Genomic DNA, 23628 nt, shown 5'->3' on the forward strand with positions numbered 1-23628 from the left:
CACACCATATTGAGGGGTGCTAAAAGCCCCTGGCGTATTTTGGCCGTACCAAGTTGTACGGGTGCAACATGTCGTTAAGGAACATTTATTTATAAAAAGATAGTGCAAAAATAGACAAAAGCTATGCATTGTTTATTAGAAATAGCTGCGATCAAAGCAGAACGATACAAGTAATGCGATAAACGAAAAGTTGGACTATTTAACATGTCTGCTCCAGGGGCAAGCTGCGGAATAGTATGCGAAACAGGTATACTGCTCGTGATAGAGACCACCTGGGATTTCCGTAATGCGGCATGGCTTGTCTGCTTCCCTGGTTCTTGCATCGTTTGTGCGGCAATTGAACTGCCGAACAGGCCTTCCGAAGAGTAGAGTCCTGGAAGTAAGAGAAAAGTAAAAAATCGGCAGCCCCTGGTGCGGTTTAAGCCGTGTTTTGGGCGTGCCGTGATGGTGCCCCTCCCCCTATGCCCATGGTATTTCTAGAGCGTAATTATGTACGCGAAGTACTGGCGTCGCCTTTTTGCTAGGGTTGGGGTTGGGGCCGCATTGCTACGCCTGCTCGGAACGTGCCAGGCGGTCTTGTTGTAGGTTACTCCGGGCGCGCTTGACGGTGTTCGGACGTTTAATGGCCGGACTGGAGAACTGCCTGGAGAGGCTGCTTTGTACTTCCGCTGCAAGGGCCGCCGTGTGCTCCTCCGTTCGGAGGGAGCGTTCGGTGTTTCCATTGACCGTAATTACTCCACGAGGGCCTGGCATCTTGAGCTTAAGGTATGCGTAGTGCGGTACCGCATTGAATTTGGCGAATGCGGTTCGTCCGAGCAGTGCATGATAGCCACTGCGGAATGGGACTATGTCGAAGACCAATTCCTCGCTTCGGAAATTATCCGGGGATCCGAAGACCACTTCAAGTGTGACTGAGCCTGTACAGTTGGCCTCTACACCTGGTATTACGCCTTTAAAGGTCGTTTTGGTGGGCTTAATCCTCGAGGGATCGATGCCCATTTTTCGCACTGTATCCTGGTAAAGCAGGTTCAGGCTGCTGCCGCCGTCCATGAGGACTCTAGTGAGATGAAATCCGTCAATAATTGGGTCTAGAACCAATGCGGCAAATCCGCCATGACGGATGCTAGTGGGATGGTCTCTTCGATCAAAGGTGATCGGGCAGGAGGACCATGGGTTGAACTTTGGGGCGACTGGCTCTACCGCGTATACGTTCCTTAACGCACGCTTCCGCTCCCTTTTTGGGACGTGGGTGGCGTATATCATGTTCACCGTCCGCACTTGTGGGGGAAACCCTTCTGTCCATTGTTGTTCGGCGGCCGGGGCTCCTCGTCGTCATCGCTATGCAGCCCCTTGTCTTCATTGTCGGCGCTTAACTTGCCTGCCTGCTTGAACACCCAACAATCCCTGTTGGTGTGATTGGCCGGCTTTTCGGGGGTGCCATGTATTTGGCACAAGCGGTCGAGTATTCGGTCCAAGCTGGACGGGCCCCTAGGATTCCTTTTGAATGGCTTTTTCCGCTGACCGGATTTAGAGCCTCTGAATCCGGCATTAACTGCCGTATCCTCAGCATTGTCGCCGTTAATGCGGCGCTTCTGCTTGTTGCGACGCGACCTGCCACTAATGTCCCTGGTGTCCGAACTACCAGGGTTCTTGGTCATATTGTTGCTACGAGCAAGCCAGCTGTCTTCTCCCGCGCAAAAGCGGGTCATGAGTGTCGTGAGTGCTGCCATAGATTTCGGCTTTTCCTGTCCAAGGTGCCGGGCCAGCCACTCGTCACGGATATTGTGCTTGAAGGCTGCTAGGGCCTCAGCGTCCGGACAGTCGACTATTTGATTTTTCTTTGTTAGGAACCGTGTCCAGAATTGCCTGGCCGATTCCTCTGGCTGCTGAATTACGTGACTTAGGTCATCGGCGTCTGGGGGTCGCACATAAGTGCCCTGGAAATTGTCGAGGAATGCGGCTTCCAGGTCCTCCCAACAACTGATTGATCCTGTTGGCAAGCTGTTGAGCCAATGCCGAGCTGGTCCTTTAAGCTTGAGTGGGAGGTATTTGATGGCGTGAAAATCGTCGCCGCGGGCCATGTGGATATGAAGGAGATAATCCTCGATCCATACTGCAGGGTCTGTTGTGCCATCATATGATTCGATGTTTACGGGTTTGAAACCCTCGGGGATTTGATGATCCATTATTTCGTTTGTAAAGCACAGTGGGTGTGCGGCGCCTCTGTACTGGGCGATATCATGACGTAGCTCCAATGAGTTTTGTCTCCTGTGTTTGGCCCTGCCGAATTTGTGGCCGGCATGACGGTTACCGTCTTGAGCCGTGGGGTGCCCACGCGATCCGTAGATCGATCGTGTTTGCCTTGCCTTGTCCTCCAACATGTATCGTAAGTCCGGCGCATATTCCCGTGCCTTGGTACGGGTTGCGGCTTGAGTGGAGGGCCGGGAGGCCTCTCTGTCGCAGCCACGAGGTGGCCGTTCGGCTGCATCAAGTGCTTCCTCCTCTAATTGGGGTAGCAACCTGCACTTTGGGTAACTCTTCGAGGGGCATTCGAGTTTATGCTCTTCGGCCGCAAGGACTTCGGTCCATCTGTCAACTAGCAAATCTTGATCAGCTCGGAGCTGTTGCTGTTTTTTCTTGAGGCTTCTTGCCATGGCCATAAGCCTGCGTTGGAAATGCTTTTGCTCAACGGGATCCTCTGGCACGATGAATTCGTCATCGTCGAGGCATGCCTCGTCTTCGGAGGCATATAATTATCGTCCTCGACCTCTCTGTCTGCCGCTCTCTCATGAGGGCTGGTTTCTCGATCCTCCTGTGCTAAACCTTGCTGGAGGGGGTTTTCTTCGGCACCCTCCGGAGTATTATTATCTCCCGTGCTGGAATCACTGTTTTTGTGTTGGCGGGATTTTGAGCGGCGCCGCTGACGCCGGCGCTTGGGCTGTTTCTTGGAGGGGTCATCCTCCGTTGTTCCATTGCCCTCTCCCTCTTTTGGGGTGTCCACCATGTATATGTCATATGACGAGGTGGCTTTCCAGGGCCTGGTAGGCGCTGGTTCTTCATCATCTCCTTCATCGGTGTCCATATCGTCGATGTCTTCGGAGTCGAAGTCGAGCATGTCGGTTAAGTCGTCGACAGTGGCTACAAAGTGGGTGGTGGGTGGGTTTTGAATTTCTTCATCGTCCGTACCCCAACCTTGCTGACCGTAGTCCGGCCAGGGCTCTCCTGATAAAGAGAGAGACTTCAGTGACTTCAAGATATCGCCAAAAGGCGAGTGCTGAAAGACGTCTGCGGCCGTGAACTCCATGATCGGCGCCCAATCGGATTCGATCGGCAGGGGCACGGAGGGTTCAGAGTCCGGAGAAGAATCCGGCTCCGTGGAGTCACGAGTCTCGCAGAGTACGGGGCTGGTGTTCGGCTCAACCACCGTTGGGATCACAGCCCCCGAGGTGGCGTCCAACCGCCCATCCTCGATCGGCGCGGTTGGCTCTGAACTAAGGGTCGGAGCCGATGCGGGTGCGACCTCCAGGGCACTGTTCGGCGGCAGAGCTAGATCATGCTCGTCGTGATAGTGCGGCACGCTCGGTGGTGGTTCGAGTCCGTCGAAGATCAAGTCCCCGTGGATGTCAGCCATGTAGTTTAAATTTCTGAATCTGACCTGACGGCCAAGGGCGTAGCTTTCGATCTGCTCTAGATGGCCAAGTGAATTGGCCCGCAGTGCGAAGCCACCAAAGACGAAGATCTATCCGGGGAGGAAGGTCTCACCCTGGACTGCATCGCCATTGATGATCGTAGGAGCCATCGGGCCTGACGGCGACGGCACAGAGGAACTCTCAATGAAAGCACCAATATCGGTGTCAAAACCGGCGGATCTCGGGTAGGGGGTCCCAAACTGTGCGTCTAGGCCGAATGGTAACAGGAGGCAAGGGACACGAAGTTTTACCCAGGTTCGGGCCCTCTCGATGGAGGTAAAACCCTACGTCCTACTTGATTAATATTGATGATATGGGTAGTACAAGAGTAGATCTACCACGAGATCAGAGAGGCTAAACCCTAGAAGCTAGCCTATGGTATGATTGTTGATGTGTATGTTGTCCTACGGACCTAAACCCTCCGGTTTATATAGACACCGGATAGGATTAGGGTTACATAGAGTCGGTTACAATGGTAGGAGATCTTCATATCCGTATCGCCAAGCTTGCCTTCCACGCCAAGGAAAGTCCCTTCCGGACGCGGGACGGAGTCTTCAATCTTGTATCTTCATAGTCCGGGAGTCCGGCTGAAGGTATAGTTCGTCTATCCGAACACCCCCTAATCCAGGACTCCCTCACCTGGCTCCTGCGGTTACCGCTTGGAAGCTCTACTGGCGATGTCGTCGGCCTCCTCGTTGGTGCCCCGGGGCACATGCTGCAGTTCTAGCCCCGAGAACTGCTTCTCCATCTTGCGAACCTCCGTGAGGTAGGCCTCCATATGCTCGTCCTTTGGCTCATACACCTTGTTGGAGAAGTTGACGAGGAGTTGTGAGTTGCCTTTGACGGTGAGGCGCTTCACCCCTAGGGCCGCTGCAGCCTTCGGGCCAGCATTGAGGCCTTCGTATTCTGCGATGTTGTTGGAGACCTTCTCGCCGTGCTGAAAGAAGAGTTGCACGGCCCAGTAGAGCTTGTCCTGGGTGGGCGAGATGAGCACTCCTCCAGCCCCCGCGCCCTAGTGAAGGCGTCATCGAAATACATGACCCAACCGTCCGGAGCCTCACTTCCCGGGGAGGTGGACCGGTATTCTCCTTCCTCAAGTGTCGGGGCATCCGTCCATTCTGCCACTAAGTCAGTGAGTGCGGCCCCCTTGATGACCCTGGTAGTGCTGAACTCCATCTGGAACGCTTGCAACTCGATGTTCCACTCTGTGACCCTTCCGGCTGAGTTAGGGCTCCTAAGTAACCTTTCCAGTGGGTAGGCTGAGACGACCTTGATGGGGTGGCCCTGGAAGTAGTGTCGCATCTTTCGTGAGGCCACCAGGAGTGCGAGCAGGAGTTTCTGGGGCATGAGGTAGCGTGCTCTCGCGTCCCGTAGTACAGTGCTAACAAAGTACACTAGGTGTTCGACGAGGGCTGGCACGCTGTCGAGGCTCGGGTCCTACGGAGATCGGGGCATATCCTGAGGTGGAAGGGTGCCTGAGACCCGACTATCCTCAAGAGCTTCTGCGACGCTGCCCTGCTGAGCTTGGCCTTCCACCGCTGATGCCTTTGCTGCGCCTTCCTGACCCCGCGCTACTTCAGCCTTGGCCTGGAAGGGCGCGCCCTTGGCTTGGCACTCCTCCCGAACCGCCACCAATGCCGCGCTGGTGGAGTATGGGGTGGCAGCAAGGTAGAGTACCAGAGGCTCGAGGGGCCGTGGCGCCACCATCACTGGGGGGCTAGTAAGGTATTTCTTGAGGTCTTGGAAGGCCCGATCGGCCTCCGGGTTCCACTCGAACGGGCCCTTCCTCTTCATGAGCTTGAAGAATGGTAAGGCGCGCTCTCCCAGTTTGGAGATGAAACACCCTAACGCTGTCACCTGCCCTGCTAGCTTCTGCATCTCTTTGAGGGTCTGCGGCGGGCTCATGTCCTCGATAGCCTTGACCTTCTCCGGGTTCGCCTCGATCCCCCTGTGGGATATGATGAATCCTAGCAGCTTGCCGGAGGGGACACCGAACACGCACTTCTCCGGGTTGAGCCTCAAGTTCACTTGGCGCAGGCTCTCGAAGGTCTCCTCCAAGTCTTGAATCAATGTCCCTGCCTCGCGAGACTTGACCACTATGTCATCGACGTAAGCCTCCTCATTCCTCCCGAGCTGCCACCCCAGAGCGATGTGCATCAACCGCTGAAAGGTCACGCCCGCGTTGTGCAGCCCGAAGGGCATGCAGGTGTAGCAGTACACCCCACATGGTGTCAGGAAGGCCGTCTTCTCCACATCTTCCACCGCCATCTTGATTTGATGATACCCAAAGAACGCATCCAGGAAGCACAGCAGTTCACACTCGGCGGTGGAGTCAACAATCTGGTCGATGTGCAGGAGTGGGAACGTGTCTTGAGGGCAGGCTTTGTTAAGATTGGTGAAGTCGACGCACATCCATTCCTTCCCACCTTTTTTTGGCACCACGAAAGGGTTCGCCAGCCATTCGGGGTATCGGACCTCTCGAATGGCACCTGCCGCTTCCAGCCTGCGTGTCTCTTGGACGATGAAGGCCTGCTTCTCAGTGGACTGCCATCTCGCTCGCTGCTTCACAGGGCGGATGTTGGGGCATACCCTTAGATGATGCTGGATCACCTCCCTCGGGACCCCTACCAGCTGATTGGCTCCCACGCGAATATCTCCTTGTTCACGCGCAAGAACCTCACCAGGGCTTCTTCTTGTTCTGGGTCAAGGCCGGCTCCTATGGTAAAGGTGGCTCCTGAAGACCCGTTCTCGCTGACCAATACTTGCTTGGTTTCCGCCTTGTCTTGGGTGAACAGCTGCTTCTTCTTGGTGGGCGCGGCCTCCCTGGCCGCGGGGGCACCGGCGTCGGCGGGTTGCATTGCTGCCATGGTCTTGAAGGCGAGCCTGAGTGCCGTCACGGCCTCCTTAGTGTCCCCCTTGATGGTGAGGACGCCCTTGCTCCCTGGCATCTTCATGAGGTTGTAAGCCGGGTGAGTCGCCGCCATGAACTGAGCGAGAGCCGGGTACCCGAGGATGGCATTGTACGGGAGACCGATGCGAGCGATGTCAAAGTCCACCAGCTCGGTGCGGTAGTTGTCGCGTGTGCCGAAGGTGACAGGGAGGTGGATCTGTCCCAGGGAGTGGGCAGCTCCACCACCCACTCCCGAGAAGGGCTTACTGAGGCAGAGCCGCTCGAGTGGCACATGGAGAAGGCTGAAGGCTTCCCCGGAGAGCAAGTTGAGGCCAGCACCACCGTCGATGAGGGTCTTCGTGACGGCCTGTAAGTGCATCTAGTGCCACCCCTAGTTGGTTTTGGAGTATTGACGACAAATCTAGTTGAGGGACTGATGTGTTTGTGAGAATTGCAGGATAACACAGGTAGAAGTCCCTCATTGATTCGGTTTTCCTACCAGAGATGACCCCTAAAAATGTATGAAGACATTGATGTCAAAGGTGGTGCATGAAGATATTCTCATTGAAGACTATGACAAGAGAAGACATCGCATGAAGCCTATGCAGCTCGAAGACTTAGATCTTTTGTAGTTCTGTTTCTTCTTTGTTGAGTCATAGGAACCACCGTACTGTTAAGTGGGGTCCAAGTGAACTAGTCAGAATGACTGAAGTGATGCTTAACCAAAACCTATGTCTTCGAGTGAAGACTATGAGAGCGAAACTTGTCCAGAGTCGGACAAGTCAGCTTTGCTTGTAGCCCAAGTAAAGCTGCCGCGTGAATTTGAAATCTGACCGTTGGAACTCGTGTCAGTTCCTTAGTGACCCAGGGTCATTTCGGACAAATCAGGTCGGGATGCCTAGTGGCTATAAATAGCCCACCCCCTACAACCATAAATGGTTGGCTGCTCAGAGTTAGAGTACGGCTTTTGTCGTTTGAGAGCAACCCACCTCGAAGCCTTTGAGAGAGAATTCCTTGCGAGGATAAAGCCCTAACCACCCAGAGCCAAAGAGTGTTAGGCATCACTTAAGTCTTCTTGTTTGTGTGATCTGAAGACTTATTACACTTGAGGACTGTGAATCCTCCAGCCGGTTAGGCGTCGCGTTCTGAGCATCCAAGAGACATTGTGGATTGCCGGTGAACGAAGTCTGTGAAGGTTTGGGAGTCTACCTTGAAGACTTACCAGAGTGATTGGGCGAGGTCTGTGTGACCTTAGCTCAAGGGGAATACGGTGAGGACTGGGTGTCCTGAGCTGCGTGTTCAGGACTGGGTGTCCGGGACTGTGTGTCCTCAGGTTTAAATACCTAGCCGCCCTAACCAGACGTACAGTTGTCACAGCAACTGGAACTGGTCCAACAAATCATTGTCTTCAACGAGTCACTGGTTTCATCCTTCCCTTCCCTTTACTTACTGTTGGTCCTTGTGAAGTCATTGTATGATTGCACTATCTTTTGTCTTCACTGAGTGACTGCGTGTTCTGTTTGGCTTCATAATATCTTCCTACCTGATCCTTACTACATTGCTGCTATTAGTCATTGTGCTTTCACTCCATTGAATACTTGACTATGGTTTGCCTAGTGTAGTCTACCTTCCGCTGCATGGTAATAGGTTTATTTCTATCGTTTGTCTTCATAACTTCCACGTTTTGAAGACTTTCATAAAAATCGCCTATTCACCCCCCCTCTAGTCGATATAACGCACTTTCAATTGGTATCAGAGCAAGGTACTCCCTTGTTCTGTGTGATTCGGTTTAACCACCTGGAGTTTTAGCTATGTCGACTGCAGGGATAATTAAAGTCTCCGCTGCGTGCCCCGTCTTCGATGGAACTGAATATCCCTACTGGAAGAATAAGATGCGCATGCATCTTGAAGCCATTGACGTCGACCTATGGTATGTCGTCAAGAACGGCGTTCCCAAGGCTGGAGAAGGTGTCACTGCTGCTGACGTCAAGAAGTTCGTTCAACTGGACTCTACTGCCAAGAATATCATCTGTGGTCATCTGACCAAAGGACAGTATGGCCGCGTGAGTGCTTTGGAAACATCTAAGCTAGTCTGGGACTGGCTCTCCAAGGTCAACGAAGGCGTCTCAACCCAGAGAGATCAGAGAATCAGTGTCCTTCGCAACCTCTTCAACCGCTTCAAGAGAAATGACAATGAGAGTCCAGCTCACGTTTGATCGACTCACTGACATCACGAATGAGCTTCAAGCCCTTGGCGCTACTGAGATCACCAAGCATGAAGTCGTCAAGACACTACTGAGATCACTTGACAGTTCGTTTGACACCCTAGCCCTGATGATTCAAGAACGTCCTGATTTCAAGACACTCGATCCGTCTGACATACTTGAGAGGCTCAACACACATGAGTTTCAGCTTTCTGAGAAAAGAGATATCTATGGTCCAAACTATGGGCGAACTCGTGCCTTGAAGGCAAAAGCTGTCTCCTCATCTGAAGAAGAATCTGACAGCAGTTCTGATGATCCTGAAGACATTGGAAGGGAACTTGCTATGCTTGTGAAGAAGTTCCAAAAATTCACCAAGAAGAAAGGTTTCAGAAAGTCTTCACGATCAAGCTCAAGGAATGATGAAGCTTCTGCTCATGACTACAAGAAGAAAACATGTCACAAGTGCAAGAAACCTGGCCACTTCATCTCTGAGTGTCCGCAGTGGGACAATGAGAACAAAAAGAAGAAGAAGAGCAAGGAATATGACTCTGACGACAAGAAGAAGAAGAAATACTCAAAGTCTTCTTCCAAGTCTTCCTCAAAGTCTTCATCACACAAGAAGAGCTCATCTGGCAAGGCACGTGCGTTTGTTGGCAAGGAAATGGATTCAGAGGAGGAGTCCGCTTCTGAGGAGGCGGAGGTGGAGTCTGAGGAGGAGTCCGATTCTGGCGTTGCAAGTCTGGCTACAGCATACGTTGCCAAGTCCATCTTCAACACTGAAGACAATGACTTCATCACCGACACCGATGCAAATGACAAGGACTACTCCGCTCCTACCTACTGCTTCATGGCACGCGGTGCCAAGGTAAACACACGCACTACTCACTATCAAACATCTAGTGACGATGACTCTGATTGTGGTTCAAAACCCAGCTACAAAACACTTGCTAAAATTGCAACTGAACAACAGAAAGCCATGGAACATATTCAAAAACTGTTAGACAAAAGCGATGATCTGTTAGGCGCTGAAATGACTCGATCTGAGTCCTTAATTGAAGACATAAAAAATCTTCACGTTAAGTATGAGGAACTTGAAAGTCGTCATGAAACGCTCTCAACAACTCATGAAAAGCTTTCCTATGATTATCTTCAAAGGAAGCAAGATCTTGAGAAATTGAGAGCGGCTCATGAAGATCTTCAAAAGGAAAATGAGTCACTTCGCGCCAAACAGATCAGTTCCGCTCAGGAAGGATTTGAACCACCATGTCTTAAATGCATTGAGCGTGATAATGCTACTTCTGTTGCTGAATGTTCTACTGCTGCTACTGTTGCAATATCTTCAACTGTTGATGTGGGAACTAACCCCTCTGCTGAGGATACCACTGCTATTGCTGATGAGAATGCTAGGTTGAAGACATTGCTTGAAACAGGGATGTACAAAAGTCTTAAAGGGCATCAGACACTATGTGATGTCCTCAAAAGCAGATCTTGAACCGAAACCCGAGGAAAGAGGGTGTTGGGTTCGTAAGGAAAATGAATGCTGATGGCTCTTACTAGAAACCTGAGCAGTACCCCAAAACCACATGGGTTGCTGCAAAGGAATCTTCAGCAGATCCATCCACTTTGTCTGGCTTCACTTGTGCAAACCCCATTGTCATTGATGAATCCTTTGATGCAAACTATAAACTGTTTAAGAATCAGAATGGTGAAGTGTTTGCCAGGTACATTGGTACTAACTGCAGGAATGGACCGCCTATGAAGAAGATCTGGGTACCGAAAAAGTGTCTGGAGAATCTTCCTGTGAATGTCATCATGACACCACAGGTGAAGAAGACAAACCCCAGACCACAGGCTTCATACGGTCCAAAGGCTTCATACAGACAGAGGACTCACCTGAGTCGCACTAATGCAAATGTTTTGCAGGGAAACCATACTCAGGCCTATGAATATGAGTGCGGTTCATCAAACCGCCATGTTCATAAGACCAAGAACTATTCTGCTTATTCTTATGAGTACTATTGTCCGCCTGCAAGACTGTTTGCTAGGGCTCCAAAGCCAAAGTTCTCAGATGCTGCACTTAGACTTATTGCTTCTAAGCCACCCTTGAAGATGTGGGTGGCTAAGAAAGCTTAACTCTCTTTTGCAGGGAAAGGTCTCCAGCAGAAAACCAAAATCGTCTGACGCTATTGCTGGGGACCTTAAACATCTTGTAGGGCGCAAGATCAAATGCCCGAATGGTCTTACTATGTACTTCGTTCCTGAATCGCTTGCTACTCTCCCTATTAGTCCTAATCTGGATCTAAGCTTTCATAACCCACTGGTTCGTCAAATGTTTTTGCTTCACAATTCTCTTCGTGAAGCCTATCCCCCTAACTGCACTGTAGGGTACGACACCAGCGTCTTCAGAATGGATTATTGATAGTGGGTGTACCAATCACATGACTGGCAAAAGAAGCCTTCTTATGGACTCAACCTTACGTCCATCCGACAAGAGTCACATCACATTTGCTGACACTGGTAAAAGTAAGGTATTGGGTCTAGGTAGAGTTGCAATCTCAAAGGATCAACACATGGATAAAGTCATGCTTGTTGAATCCCTTGGCTTCAACTTAATGTCTGTCTCAATGCTTTGCGATTTGAACATGATCGTAATGTTTGGAAAATATCGCTGCCTTGTTCTAATGGAATCTGACAAGTCTCTAGTGTTTGAAGGGTATCGGAAAGATGATTTGTACGTGGTAGATTTCTCAGCAGGACCACAGCTTGCCGTATGTCTTCTAGCAAAAGCTTCAGAATGCTGGCTCTGGCATCGGAGGCTAGGGCATGCTGGCATGAGGAACCTCCACACCCTTGCAAAGAAGAAGCATGTCATAGGCATCGAGGGCGTCAAGTTCAAGAAAGATCACTTATGCGGTGCCTGTGAAGCAGGAAAGATGACGAGGGCCAAACATCCCTCGAAGACAATCATGACAACCACTCGACCCTTCGAACTGCTCCACATGGATCTTTTCGGTCCCACTCATTACTCAACTCTTACTACTACTGCTTGTCTCTATGGCTTTGTCATTGTTGATGATTATTCTAGATATACTTGGGTGCACATAATCCTCTACAAGACTGAAGTGCAGGATGTCTTCAGACGCTTCGCCAATCGAGCAATGAACAACTATGGCGCCAAGATAAAGCACATCAGAAGTGACAATGGCACTGAATTCAAGAACACTGGCCTTGATACATATCTTGATACTTTGGGCATCACACATGAATTCTCAGCTCCGTACACGCCACAGCAGAATGGCGTCGTCGAACGCAAGAACAGAACACTCATTGAGATGGCCCGAACGATGCTTGATGAATACAAGACTCCAAGAAAATTCTGGCCTGAAGCCATTGATACTGCATGCCATACAATCAATCGTGTTTATCTTCACAAGCTTCTGAACAAGACATCTTATGAGCTCCTTACTGGCAAGAAGCCAAATGTCAGTTACTTCAGAGTATTTGGAGCCAGGTGCTGGATCAAGGATCCACATCACACTTCAAAATTTGCACCAAAAGCACATGAGGGTTTTATGCTTGGATATGGAAAGGATTCGCACTCCTACAGAGTCTTCAATCTCTTTCATTATAAAGTGGTTGAAACAGTGGATGTGCGGTTTGATGAGACTAACGGTTCACAAAGAGAGCACCTGCCAAATGTGCTAGATGAAGTTCCATCCAGCGAATCAATCAAGCTAATGGGAACTGGAGAAATCATACCCTCTGAAGCTCAACCTGAAGAGGAACTTATCATCTCCGCACCTGATCAACCTGAAGACAATGCTCAGCCTGAAGACAATCCCACTAACAATGACAATGATCAGCAAGAGCAAAATCTTCGCCCTGTACATCCTCGTGTTGCCAATGAAGTGCAGATTGAGAGAATAATTGATAGCATCAATGCACCTGGTCCGCTCACTCGTTCAAGGGCAACTCAGCTAGCAAATTTCTGTGGGCACTTCGCATTCGTCTCAATAACAGAACCCAAGAAAGTTGAAGAAGCCTTCATGGAACCTGAATGGATTCAAGCTATGCAAGAAGAGCTTCAACAGTTTGAGCTGAATAATGTATGGGAACTGGTTAAGCGTCCTGATCCTCGGAAGCACAACATAATAGGCACCAAATGGATATACCGCAACAAGCAAGATGAGCATGGTCAAGTTGTCAGAAACAAAGCTCGTCTCGTTGCTCAAGGATATACTCAAGTGGAAGGCATTGACTTCGATGAAACATTTGCTCCTGTGGCTAGACTTGAAGCCATACGCATACTGCTGGCCTATGCAAATCATCATAACATACTTCTATATCAAATGGATGTGAAGAGCGCCTTTCTCAATGGCAAGATTGAAGAAGAAGTGTATGTTGCACAACCGCCTGGCTTTGAAGATCCAAAACATCCTGACATGGTATACAAGCTCAACAAGGCACTGTATGGCCTCAAACAAGCCCCTCGGGCTTGGTATGACACACTCAAATACTTCCTGAAGAGCAAAGGCTTCATACCTGGTTCCCTCGACCCCACTCTCTTCACGAAGACATATGATGGTGAACTGTTTGTGTGCCAAATATATGTGGATGACATCATCTTCGGCTGCACCAATCAGAAGTACAGTGAAGAGTTTGGATATATGATGCAAGAGCAATATCAGATGTCCATGATGGGAGAGCTGAAGTTCTTCCTCGGTCTTCAAATACGACAGCAACGCAACGCATCTTCATATCTCAAGAGAAGTATCTCAAAGATTGCCTGAAGAAGTTCGGTATGCAAGACTGCAAAGGCTTCACGACGCCAATGCCAGCCAAACATCATCTGGGTCCCGACGACAATGGTAAAGAGTTCGATCAAAAGGTATACCGCTCCATGATTGGTTCTTTACTTTATCTATGTGCATCTAGGCCAGATATTATGCTTAGTGTTTGCATGTGTGCTCGATTCCAAGCGGCACCAAAGGAGTCGCATCACTTAGCTGTGAAGCGAATTCTTCGATATTTGGCTCACACCCCAACTCTAGGATTATGGTATCCAAAGGGCTCAGAGTTTGATCTGGTTGGATTCTCGGATGCTGATTATGCTGGTGACAAGGTGGATCGCAAGTCTACATCAGGCACATGTCATTTTCTGGGACGATCACTTGTATGTTGGTCTTCAAAGAAGCAGAACTGTGTATCTCTCTCCACTGCTGAATCTGAATACATTGCTGCTGGATCTTGCTGCGCTCAGCTTCTGTGGATGAAGCAAACACTCAAGGACTATGGCATTCATCTGAAGCAAGTGCCACTCTACTGCGACAACGAAAGCGCCATCAAGATTGCCAACAACCCAGTTCAGCACTCGAAGACAAAGCACATTGAAATTCGTCATCACTTTCTCAGAGATCATGTTGTGAAGGAAGATATTGATATCATACACGTCAACACTGAAGAGCAATTGGCAGATATCTTCACCAAGCCCTTGGATGAGAAGAGATTTTGCAAGTTACGGTGTGAGCTAAATATCTTGGAATCCTCAAATGTCCTGTGATCAGGCACACATCCTAACACTTATGCATATTGATGACTTAGATGTGCAACACACGAAGTAAAGTATATCTTCAATCAATGGAGACATACATTCTAAGTGTGAATACATTATTGTGGAATTTGACTTCGGAGTGCCACGATAATTGTGCGCTGTGTCTGGGTCTAATACTTCCTATACGGTGGGTAACGCCACCACCAAAGGTTCTGTTTGAAGTGTTTCACTCATGATGTTGCATTTGCTATGTCCTCATATTTGGTTTGGCTTCAATTTCAACGTGTCTTCATGATTATCTTCACTATGTTGAATATATGTATATATACTAGTGTTCTGTCCTCTACAGCATTCACTTGTAGCTATGTCTTCGTGTTGTGTCTTTTGAACTAAGTGAATGTGATTGGACCCTAACCTCTCTATGCTTTCTATCTCAAACTCTATCTCTCCAAGTCATATGCATTCTATTGAAACTGTCGAATGTCTTCTCTGCGTCCTTGTCAGCAGAAGATACAGAGACAAACATTAAGTCCGTTTTCAATGCTCATTCCTTCACCTGAAACCCGGAGAAGTGGGAACGACCACCCGACAATCCAGGCATGCGTGGGGCGTGGAACAACCTCTGACATGCTACATGATGGCCACGTGTTCCTCAGATGTGAATTGCCAGGGGCACCTGTGTAATAACACTGAGCCGCCCCTGTCCCTATAAATACACGCCTCACCGCAGCCATTATCTCTTCTTCCACTCTCGCACGAACCCTAGCGCCACCGCTAGCCCTCGACGATGCCGGCGACGAAGCGCTTTGCTGCCGCAACCTCTCCGACGCCGTCTTCACGCCAACCGCGGACATCGTCTTCTCCGCCGTCGCCGTAGGTGTCCTCCATCGCCAAGTTAGGGCACGGACGATCGAACTTCTCGGCCTCCTCTTCCACTCCATCTAGCAGTTCTTCGTGTGGTAAATAAAACTTCCTTTTTACAGCCCCTTTGATCCTATAGCTTCGTTACTTTCTACCACAAGCAGTTTCTGTTCACACAAGTTGTATCTCTTACATACTGCATCTCATAATATGCCTAGTATATTCACTTGTACTTCACAAAGTAGTTAGATTCCTCACTTGTACTGATCCAAGGATTCGTACAAATCTGGGACCAACTCCTTATCTATGAGTGAATGTCTTCGCACGATGAGGTCAATGTCTTCTAAACTGATTTATCTTCAAAATCTTTTGAGAATGCATATGACCTCTTCCCCTTCCCTCGCACCTTAATGCTATCACAGGTACATGTCCGTGGGAGAATCCCTTGGTTCTCATAGTATGCATTCATTTGCAGAATTCTTACAGCATCATATAAATTCTCCCGAAGCCAGTTCCTGTTTGTCCAGCAAACGAAAGCCCTTGAAGCCTTTGAACGTATTGAAGCCCTTCAGTTTAAAATTCATGGCTTCAGAGAAATCTGCAAGGAAGGGAGGCAGACAGCATCGTGGCGGAACATCAAGAGATCTGCCTGATGACCTCTCAAAACTTTACAAGACAGATCCTTAAGAGGATTATAATCAGCGCAAGACCCGAATCCAGTGGATTTGAAGATATTGGGCAGAACAATGGTTCAAATACCGGTTTGTGACCCAAGAATATGCTGAGAAAAATGCCATCAAGCTACCGTGGGGAGACATACTATAAAAGAATCTTCAACCCAGGTCTAGAGAAGAAGCCATTGAACAAGGCTTCTATCCCTGCATGGTCCGTGGGCCACAGCCTACAGATGCACACCCATCGTCACTTCTATGGTGCCGTGACGACAATCTGTTCAAGCGCAACTTCCAATTTCCCAAGAACTCAGCGAAGCAGAACAAGAAGTCTTTGGGTTTAGACTTCAACCCTGGTCCCTCTTCTCCCCGTGCCGATGGAACTCGCGAAGTTGAACCCAATCTTCTTGGGCCCTTCTACAACCTTGAAGGTCTCATCACCCATATCGTGGTTCAAGGGACTGCCGTGAATGAGCCTGTAGATGATGCTGAATCAGATGAAGCGCCTGCAGCGCTGAAGCCAAAGAAGCTGAAGCAGCCAAAAGCTTCAAAGCCTGCCTCTGCACCAAGAATCTCACGGGCGAAGCCACTGGCCACTGCACCTCCTGAAGACAGTGCGCAGTCTGAAGATTTGTCACGCATCTCCAAGCCCCAGAAGGTCACAAGGCCTCTGCCACACACCGGCAAAGAACTGACAGCTGCTGCCATTCTGCAAAACGATGCCATTGATCTGTCCACTGATGAAGATCTTGCAGATGACGCTCTTGAGCAACTCATCAAGAGCAAAGAAGAAGCAGAAATCTTCAATGATCTGCCTCTCTTTGACGTGACAATCATCCACAACTTCATTGATGAGTGGTTTGACATGCCCAACATTAGCTTCGAAGATCTGCAACTACCCATTGGCCTCAGTGTCGCCTTCCATGGCGCCATTGCTTCAGAGCTAGCTCTCGCTCAGCGCATCGTCGAACTGAAGCAAAAGATTGACTATGAAAAGGCTCAGTTCAAGAAGCATATGGCCAAGCTCAGTGTACAAGAGGTGAAAAACTTCAAGATTATGCTGCATGAGCTCAAAGAAGCCTTTCTCAAGAAACGCACAGAAGCTCAGGGTTCTAGGGAGCGCATGAAGAGCCTGGCTGACAAGTGTGTGCAAGGCTACAACGAGGCTGAGAAGCACAAGGCCCTTGGGCGTCCGGGCATTGATCCCAGGATGGCTGCTAAGCAGAAGAAGAAGCCCACTGTGGCCGAACCCAACACATCAAGGCAGGAAGCAGATCCCATTGTCTTCCCAACTAGCATGACTGACTCGAAGCCAAAGGCCCGGTCAACCGCTTCAGAGCTGAAGAAGACGAGGACTGCTGAGGCTGAAGCAAGGAAGAGGAAACATCCTGAAGCCTCTGCTACTGCCCCCTCCAAGAAGAAGCGGAAGACCAAGAAGGAACGGGCTGCTCCCACAGAGCCCTTGATTGTTGAACCCATCTCCATGGTTCGCCCTGACGCTGAACCTCAAGAACGTCAAATGACTGTCCATGAGCCTGATTTCACAGAGGCTCATGAAGCTGAAGACTTTCCAACAGTTGATCCCATCGCTGCTGAAGACATTGGTCACCATGACCATGTTGAAGATGATGCAGTTCTTCCTCAGCTCGAGCACCAATAGGTATCATCGCCTGTGCTAACACACAACGAACTCATCAGCATTGGTCGTCCTCTGACGCCAATTGCTCAGGATGCATCATGGGCTGATCGCCCACAAGCACAAGAGGAAGAAGACTTTGAGGCCCAGCCAACTCCAACTCCATAGGCGTCGCCAGCGTTACGCAGGCTTCGCAAAGGACCAAGGCCTCCAGTCTCTGTGTCTGAAGCTAAAGCTGCTGAAGACATTCCGGCTGCATCAGCCAATGAAGAAGAAACCCCAAAAGCCGCTACTCCCCCGTCCCACCAAGAAGTTGTTCTCGAGGAGAACGTGACTGTGACTGACCCTCCAGCTCGTCAAGTGGAGGTTGAGAATCTTGAGGCTGCCACCACCAACACCAATGAAGCCACTGACGCTGTCATGGCTGAAGCTAATGTGGAGCCTTCACCAACCCAAGCACCAGAAGTCGGCGAAGCCACTGATCCCACTGCTTCTGTTCCTGCGCCTGCTGCTGGTCCTCAGTTCGACTATCATGTTGAGCACAGGCCTCAGGTACAGAAGCCAATCCCGAGATTGCCCAGGTTTCCAGGTCCTGCATCAGCACCTGGATCCTTCAATGTCAATGGCTTCAGAGCAGACAACACTTTCTTCAATAGCTCCAGGAACCCCTACTCAAGGGAAAGAATATCATCTGATCGGTTCTGGAGCTATCCGTAGCGAAGCTATTACTCCTGCATTCTATACAATCAAGGTCGCATCTTCCCACACAAGAGTCTTGACATTGAAGCAATAGCTGGTCTGCCCTGCCTGGAAGAAGCTCTGGATTGCTTCAAAGAGGTTGGATTGCTGTCGTTTGTCACCGACCAAGAGCATTGGAATGAAGAGCTGCTGCTCCAATTCTATGCCACACTTCACATCCGCGGGTACAACAGAGATCCGAAGACTTGGGTCCTGGAGTGGATGACAGGAAATGTTCATCACGAAGCCAAAGCCTTTGACATCATTGAGCTCACTGGTCTACCCACTCCTGGCGATCTCTACGAAACTGGCTATCAGATTCACAGTGAAGCTGTGGAAAGTATCTTTCAGAAGCCTGAACCCAACATGAGTCAGATGCTCAGTATGATGAAGCCATTGCCCCAAGATGCTGCATATCCCAAAGAGTTCTTTGTTGAAGACCTTGAGTATCTGCCAAGGACTATTTATCACATCACAAGGCGAACTCTCTGGCCCATCAAAGGACACTCTCCACATGCCAAGCTGGAAGGTGCAATGAAGACCTTGGTCTTCTATATTCTTCATGGCAAATGCTTCAATGCACAGGACTTCTTCATCCGCCAACTTACTGCATCAGGCTCTGATCTTTTTGGCTTGAAGTTCTACGCTCCATGGATAATGCGGCTGATTAAACTCCACTCCGCTATCTCATATCAGCCATCCGCTCGCAATCATCGGATCTTTCTGCCTAATGTGGATATGTCTATTGAAGCCATTTATCCTGAGCCTGCCAAGGAACCTCTAAGTCTTCAGAATGCGGAGCATCAAAGTTTTTCTCAAAACATTGAAGGAGTTGAAGCAGTCACTCGTGTGTATCCTTTGGCTGAAACTACGGGTGCACCACATCCTGCCCTTACTGAAGCCACCGACAGCACAACTGCCCAACGACCCAAGAAGCGCACTCGTGTTCTTAATGACCGAGAGCTTCTGGTGGCTCTTCATCAGAAACAGGATAGGCATCATGACTGGCTGAAGCGCCAAATGCAAAGCCTCTTGGTGGATGTCAACCGCATTCGCAATCTTGCCACCAAGAATGCCTTTGTTGCCCATGAAACCTCTCGACGCACATGGAAAGGGCTGGCGCTGATGTACTCTGAAGATGATCTTCAAGAGGATGGCTTCTCTGAACGCTTCAAGTTTGACTCCACACCTCCTCGAAGGGCCGTGCTGCGACGAACTCCATCTCTCGAAGACTCTGAGTTCTCTTCCTCTGCTGCAACTATGAATGCCAGAGTGATCAAGGATGAAGACGATGCCACTTCACCGCCACCTCCTTCAGCATGCTTCGACACTGCTCCAAGTTCTTCTGCACTGCCGAACACCACCGATGACCCTGATGCTTCACCTACTCTTCATGGGAATGAGTAGATGCTCTATGTCTTCAAACCTTTTTGGTCGTTACTGACAAAATGGGGAGAAGCATATGAGTTTGATAGTCTTCAAGCGGGTCCATATGGGCGGGTGCTTTATATTTTGCTTCGTGTTTACAACTCTCATTTTGATACATTTGGTTCTTTGAGTTGTAACACTTAAACTCGATGGTCGTCTGCTACTTATTTGCAACTTTGTGATGCGATGATAAATTCCACATGTGCGACGATAAATTCCGCACTTAGATCATTTTGCAGACGTCCATTTTCCATTATGCATGCCATTATCTTCACATACCTTCACATGCATAGTGGATTGTCATCATAAGTTGAAGAGGATCTCCACAAGCACAACCTGCCATGTGCATTTGCATTCCAAAAGCAAATTACTTATATGCACATCTTCAGGGGGAGACCTTGCAACTTATGAAGACAATTCCTTATTCTTTACAATTTCACATATTATATTCCCCGTTGAAAACTTCAACTAGTTTGTCATCAATCACCAAAAAGGGGGAGATTGTAAGTGCATCTAGTGCCACCCCTAGTTGGTTTTGGAGTATTGACGACAAACCTAGTTGAGGGACTGATGTGTTTGTGAGAATTGCAGGATAACACAGGTAGAAGTCCCTCATTGATTCGGTTTTCCTACCAGAGATGACCCCTAAAAATGTATGAAGACATTGATGTCAAAGGTGGTACATGAAGATATTCTCATTGAAGACTATGACAAGAGAAGACATCGCATGAAGCCTATGGAGCTCGAAGACTTAGATCTTTTGTAGTTCTGTTTCTTCTTTGTTGAGTCATAGGAACCACCGTACTGTTAAGTGGGGTCCAAGTGAACCAGTCAGAATGACTAAAGTGATGCTTAACCAAAACCTATGTCTTCGAGTGAAGACTATGAGAGAGAAACTTGTCCAGAGTCGGACAAGTCAGCTTTGCTTGTAGCCCAAGTAAAGCTGCCGCGTGAATTTGAAATCTGACCGTTGGAACACGTGCCAGTTCCTTAGTGACCCAGGGTCATTTCGGACAAATCAGGTCGGGTTGCCTAGTGGCTATAAATAGCCCACCCCCTACAACCATAAACGGTTGGCTGCTCAGAGTTAGAGTACGGCTTTTGTCGTTTGAGAGCAACCCACCTCGAAGCCTTTGAGAGAGAATTCCTTGCGAGGATAAAGCCCTAACCACCCAGAGCCAAAGAGTGTTAGGCATCACTTAAGTCTTCTTGTCTGTGTGATCTGAAGACTTATTACACTTGAGGACTGTGAATCCTCCAGTCGGTTAGGCGTCGCATTCTGAGCACCCAAGAGACATTGTGGATTGCCGATGAACGAAGTCTGTGAAGGTTTGGGACTCTACCTTGAAGACTTACCAAAGTGATTGGGCGAGGTCTGTGTGACCTTAGCTCAAGGGGAATATGGTGAGGACTGGGTGTCCTGAGCTGCGTGTTCAGGACTGGGTGTCCGGGACCGTGTGTCCTCAGGTTTAAATACATAGCCGCCCTAACCAGACGTACAGTTGTCACAGCAACTGGAACTGGTCCAACAAATCATTATCTTCAACGAGTCACTAGTTTCATCCTTCCCTTCCCTTTACTTACTGTTGGTCCTTGTGAAGTCATTGTATGATTGCACTATCTTTTGTCTTCACTGATTGACTGCGCGTTCTGTTTGGCTTCATAATATCTTCCTACCTGATCCTTACTACATTGCTGCTATTAGTCATTGTGCTTTCACTCCATTGAATACTTGACTATGGTTTGCCTAGTGTAGTCTACCTTCCGCTGCATGGTAATAGGTTTATTTCTATCGTTTGTCTTCATAACTTCCACGTGTTGAAGACTTTCATAAAAATCGCCTATTCACCCCCCTCTAGTCGATATAACGCACTTTCACGGCCACGTTGCAAATGGTGGGCGTGCAGAGCATCGGGAGCATTCCGGAGCCGGCGGTGGAGTCGGGGTGGTCTTTTGAGCCGAAGGTAAGGTCGGCCTCTGGCCCAGCCCAGCCCGGCGGAGCCCCCTGGATCCTGGAGGTGGCCCCAATCTGAAGGAGGAACGGCTTGGTGTAGCAGTCTGACGGTGGTGCTTGAGAGCCTCCCAGCAGGGCCGCGACTGCGTGGTGCGCCGGCACCGTGTAGCGAGCAGTACAGAGGTCGTGGAGCTGCTCCCAAGATGCCACCATGGATCCGGGAAGGTTGAGCAGCCAGGCGCGTGGCTCGTCGGCGAGGGCCATGCGAAGCCAGTTGGCCATGACCTTGTCGTCACCCCCGGCTTCAAGGACGGCCTCCTCGTAAGCCAGCAGGAAAGCTGACGGGTGCCCCGCGCCATCATAGTGCGGCGGCATCTCCGGCCTGAAGTTGGGCGGCCACTGCACCCGCCGCAGGGCGGGAGGCAGGGCTCGGAGCCCCCTGGCCCTGCTATCAACGCTGACCGTCGGAGTAGGCGGCAGGGCGCCTGCCATGTGGGTGAAGCGCGGTGGCGACGAAGCGCAGATCGGCGGAGGGGAAGCTATGGAGCACCCCTACCTGGCACGCCAAATGTCGGATGTGGGGTTCCGGCAAAACCTTAAGGTTCGAACACGGGGGTGCGCGTGAAGTCTTTTCCTCCCACCGATCTATGCCCTAGCTCGCTAAGATCTCGCGGACGAACTCGTCGAATTCGCAACACAGGAAGACACAAGATTTGTACTAGTTTGGGCCACCGTTGTGGTGTAATACCCTACTCCAGTGCGGTGGTGGTGGATTGCCTCTTGGGCTGATGATGAACAATACAAGGGGGAGAACAACCTCCTGAGGTTGAGGTGTTCTTGTGCTTGGCTAACTTGTGTGGGTGAGAGCGGGTTGAATCCGTCCCTGCCTATGGTGGTGCTAGTCCTATTTATAGAGGCCCTGGTCCTCTTCCAAAATACTGAGCGGGAAGGGAGCCAACAATGGCGGGCAAATTTGTAGGGGGACAACTAGTACAAGCCATCCTGACAAAAGGTGGTCTCCACCTGCGAAAGGCTCTGGTGGTGACGCCGTCTCGAGCTCCATGATGACCTCCGTCTTGCCGTCCTTCTGGTCCTGGTCTTGTTGCACCAAAACGGCAACCTTTGCCTGATGCCTCGGTACTCCTCGCCTGCGCTGGTCTCCTTAGCACCAAAGAGGAAACAATGATGCTGCGCGCGCTGGCGCCCGCCTGGTGTTGATCGTCATGGCTCACGTCATGAGAGCCTCGTGAGGTTCGCCTCGCCTTGATATCTCTGCTCCTCGTGAGCCTGCCTGACTAGGCCACTCTAGAGGAGGTCTTGAGTCATCCGCCTCGTGAGGCTCGGCCCCTCGTGAGGGTCTTGGATGCCTTGTTGATGAAGATGGGTCATACGGCCTGCTGGCTTAGCCATGCCGTGGGCCGCAGGAAGACAAGTCTGGGGACCCCCGTCCCCAAAACGCCGACAGGCAGGGTGCCGAAAAAGGCCCCAAGATGGGATCTCATGGGAACAGAGGCTTGCAGCAGTGGAGAAGTATTTTCGTGGATGCTTCTGATGTTGGGGGAATATTTGGGTATTTATGGAGCGAAGATTAGGGTTTAGAGGTCTACGGGGGCCTCACAAGCCTAGGGGGCGTGCCCCCAGGGCTTGTGGTCTCCCCGTAGGTCTTATGGCCTCCTCTCCAAGTCTCCTAGTTGTCTTCTAGTCCAAGAAAAATCACTGTGAAGTTTTATTCCGTTTGGACTCCATTTGATATTCCTTTTTCTGTGGAACTCAAAAAGAAGGAAAAAACAGAAACTGGCACTAGGCTCTGGGTTAATAAGTTAGTCCCAAAAATAATATAAAATAGCATATTAATGCATACAAAACATCCAAAGCAGATAATATAATAGCATGGAACAATAAAAAATTATAGATACGTTGGAGACGTATCATGTTGGAAGGCGCCCATCGAGATGTGCTTGTTACGAACCGAAGTGGGGGATGTGTCCAAATAACATCTTGACCGG

The sequence above is a fragment of the Triticum aestivum genome, chromosome 3A (assembly GCF_018294505.1).
Source record: "Triticum aestivum cultivar Chinese Spring chromosome 3A, IWGSC CS RefSeq v2.1, whole genome shotgun sequence".
Classification (NCBI taxonomy): domain Eukaryota; kingdom Viridiplantae; phylum Streptophyta; class Magnoliopsida; order Poales; family Poaceae; genus Triticum; species Triticum aestivum.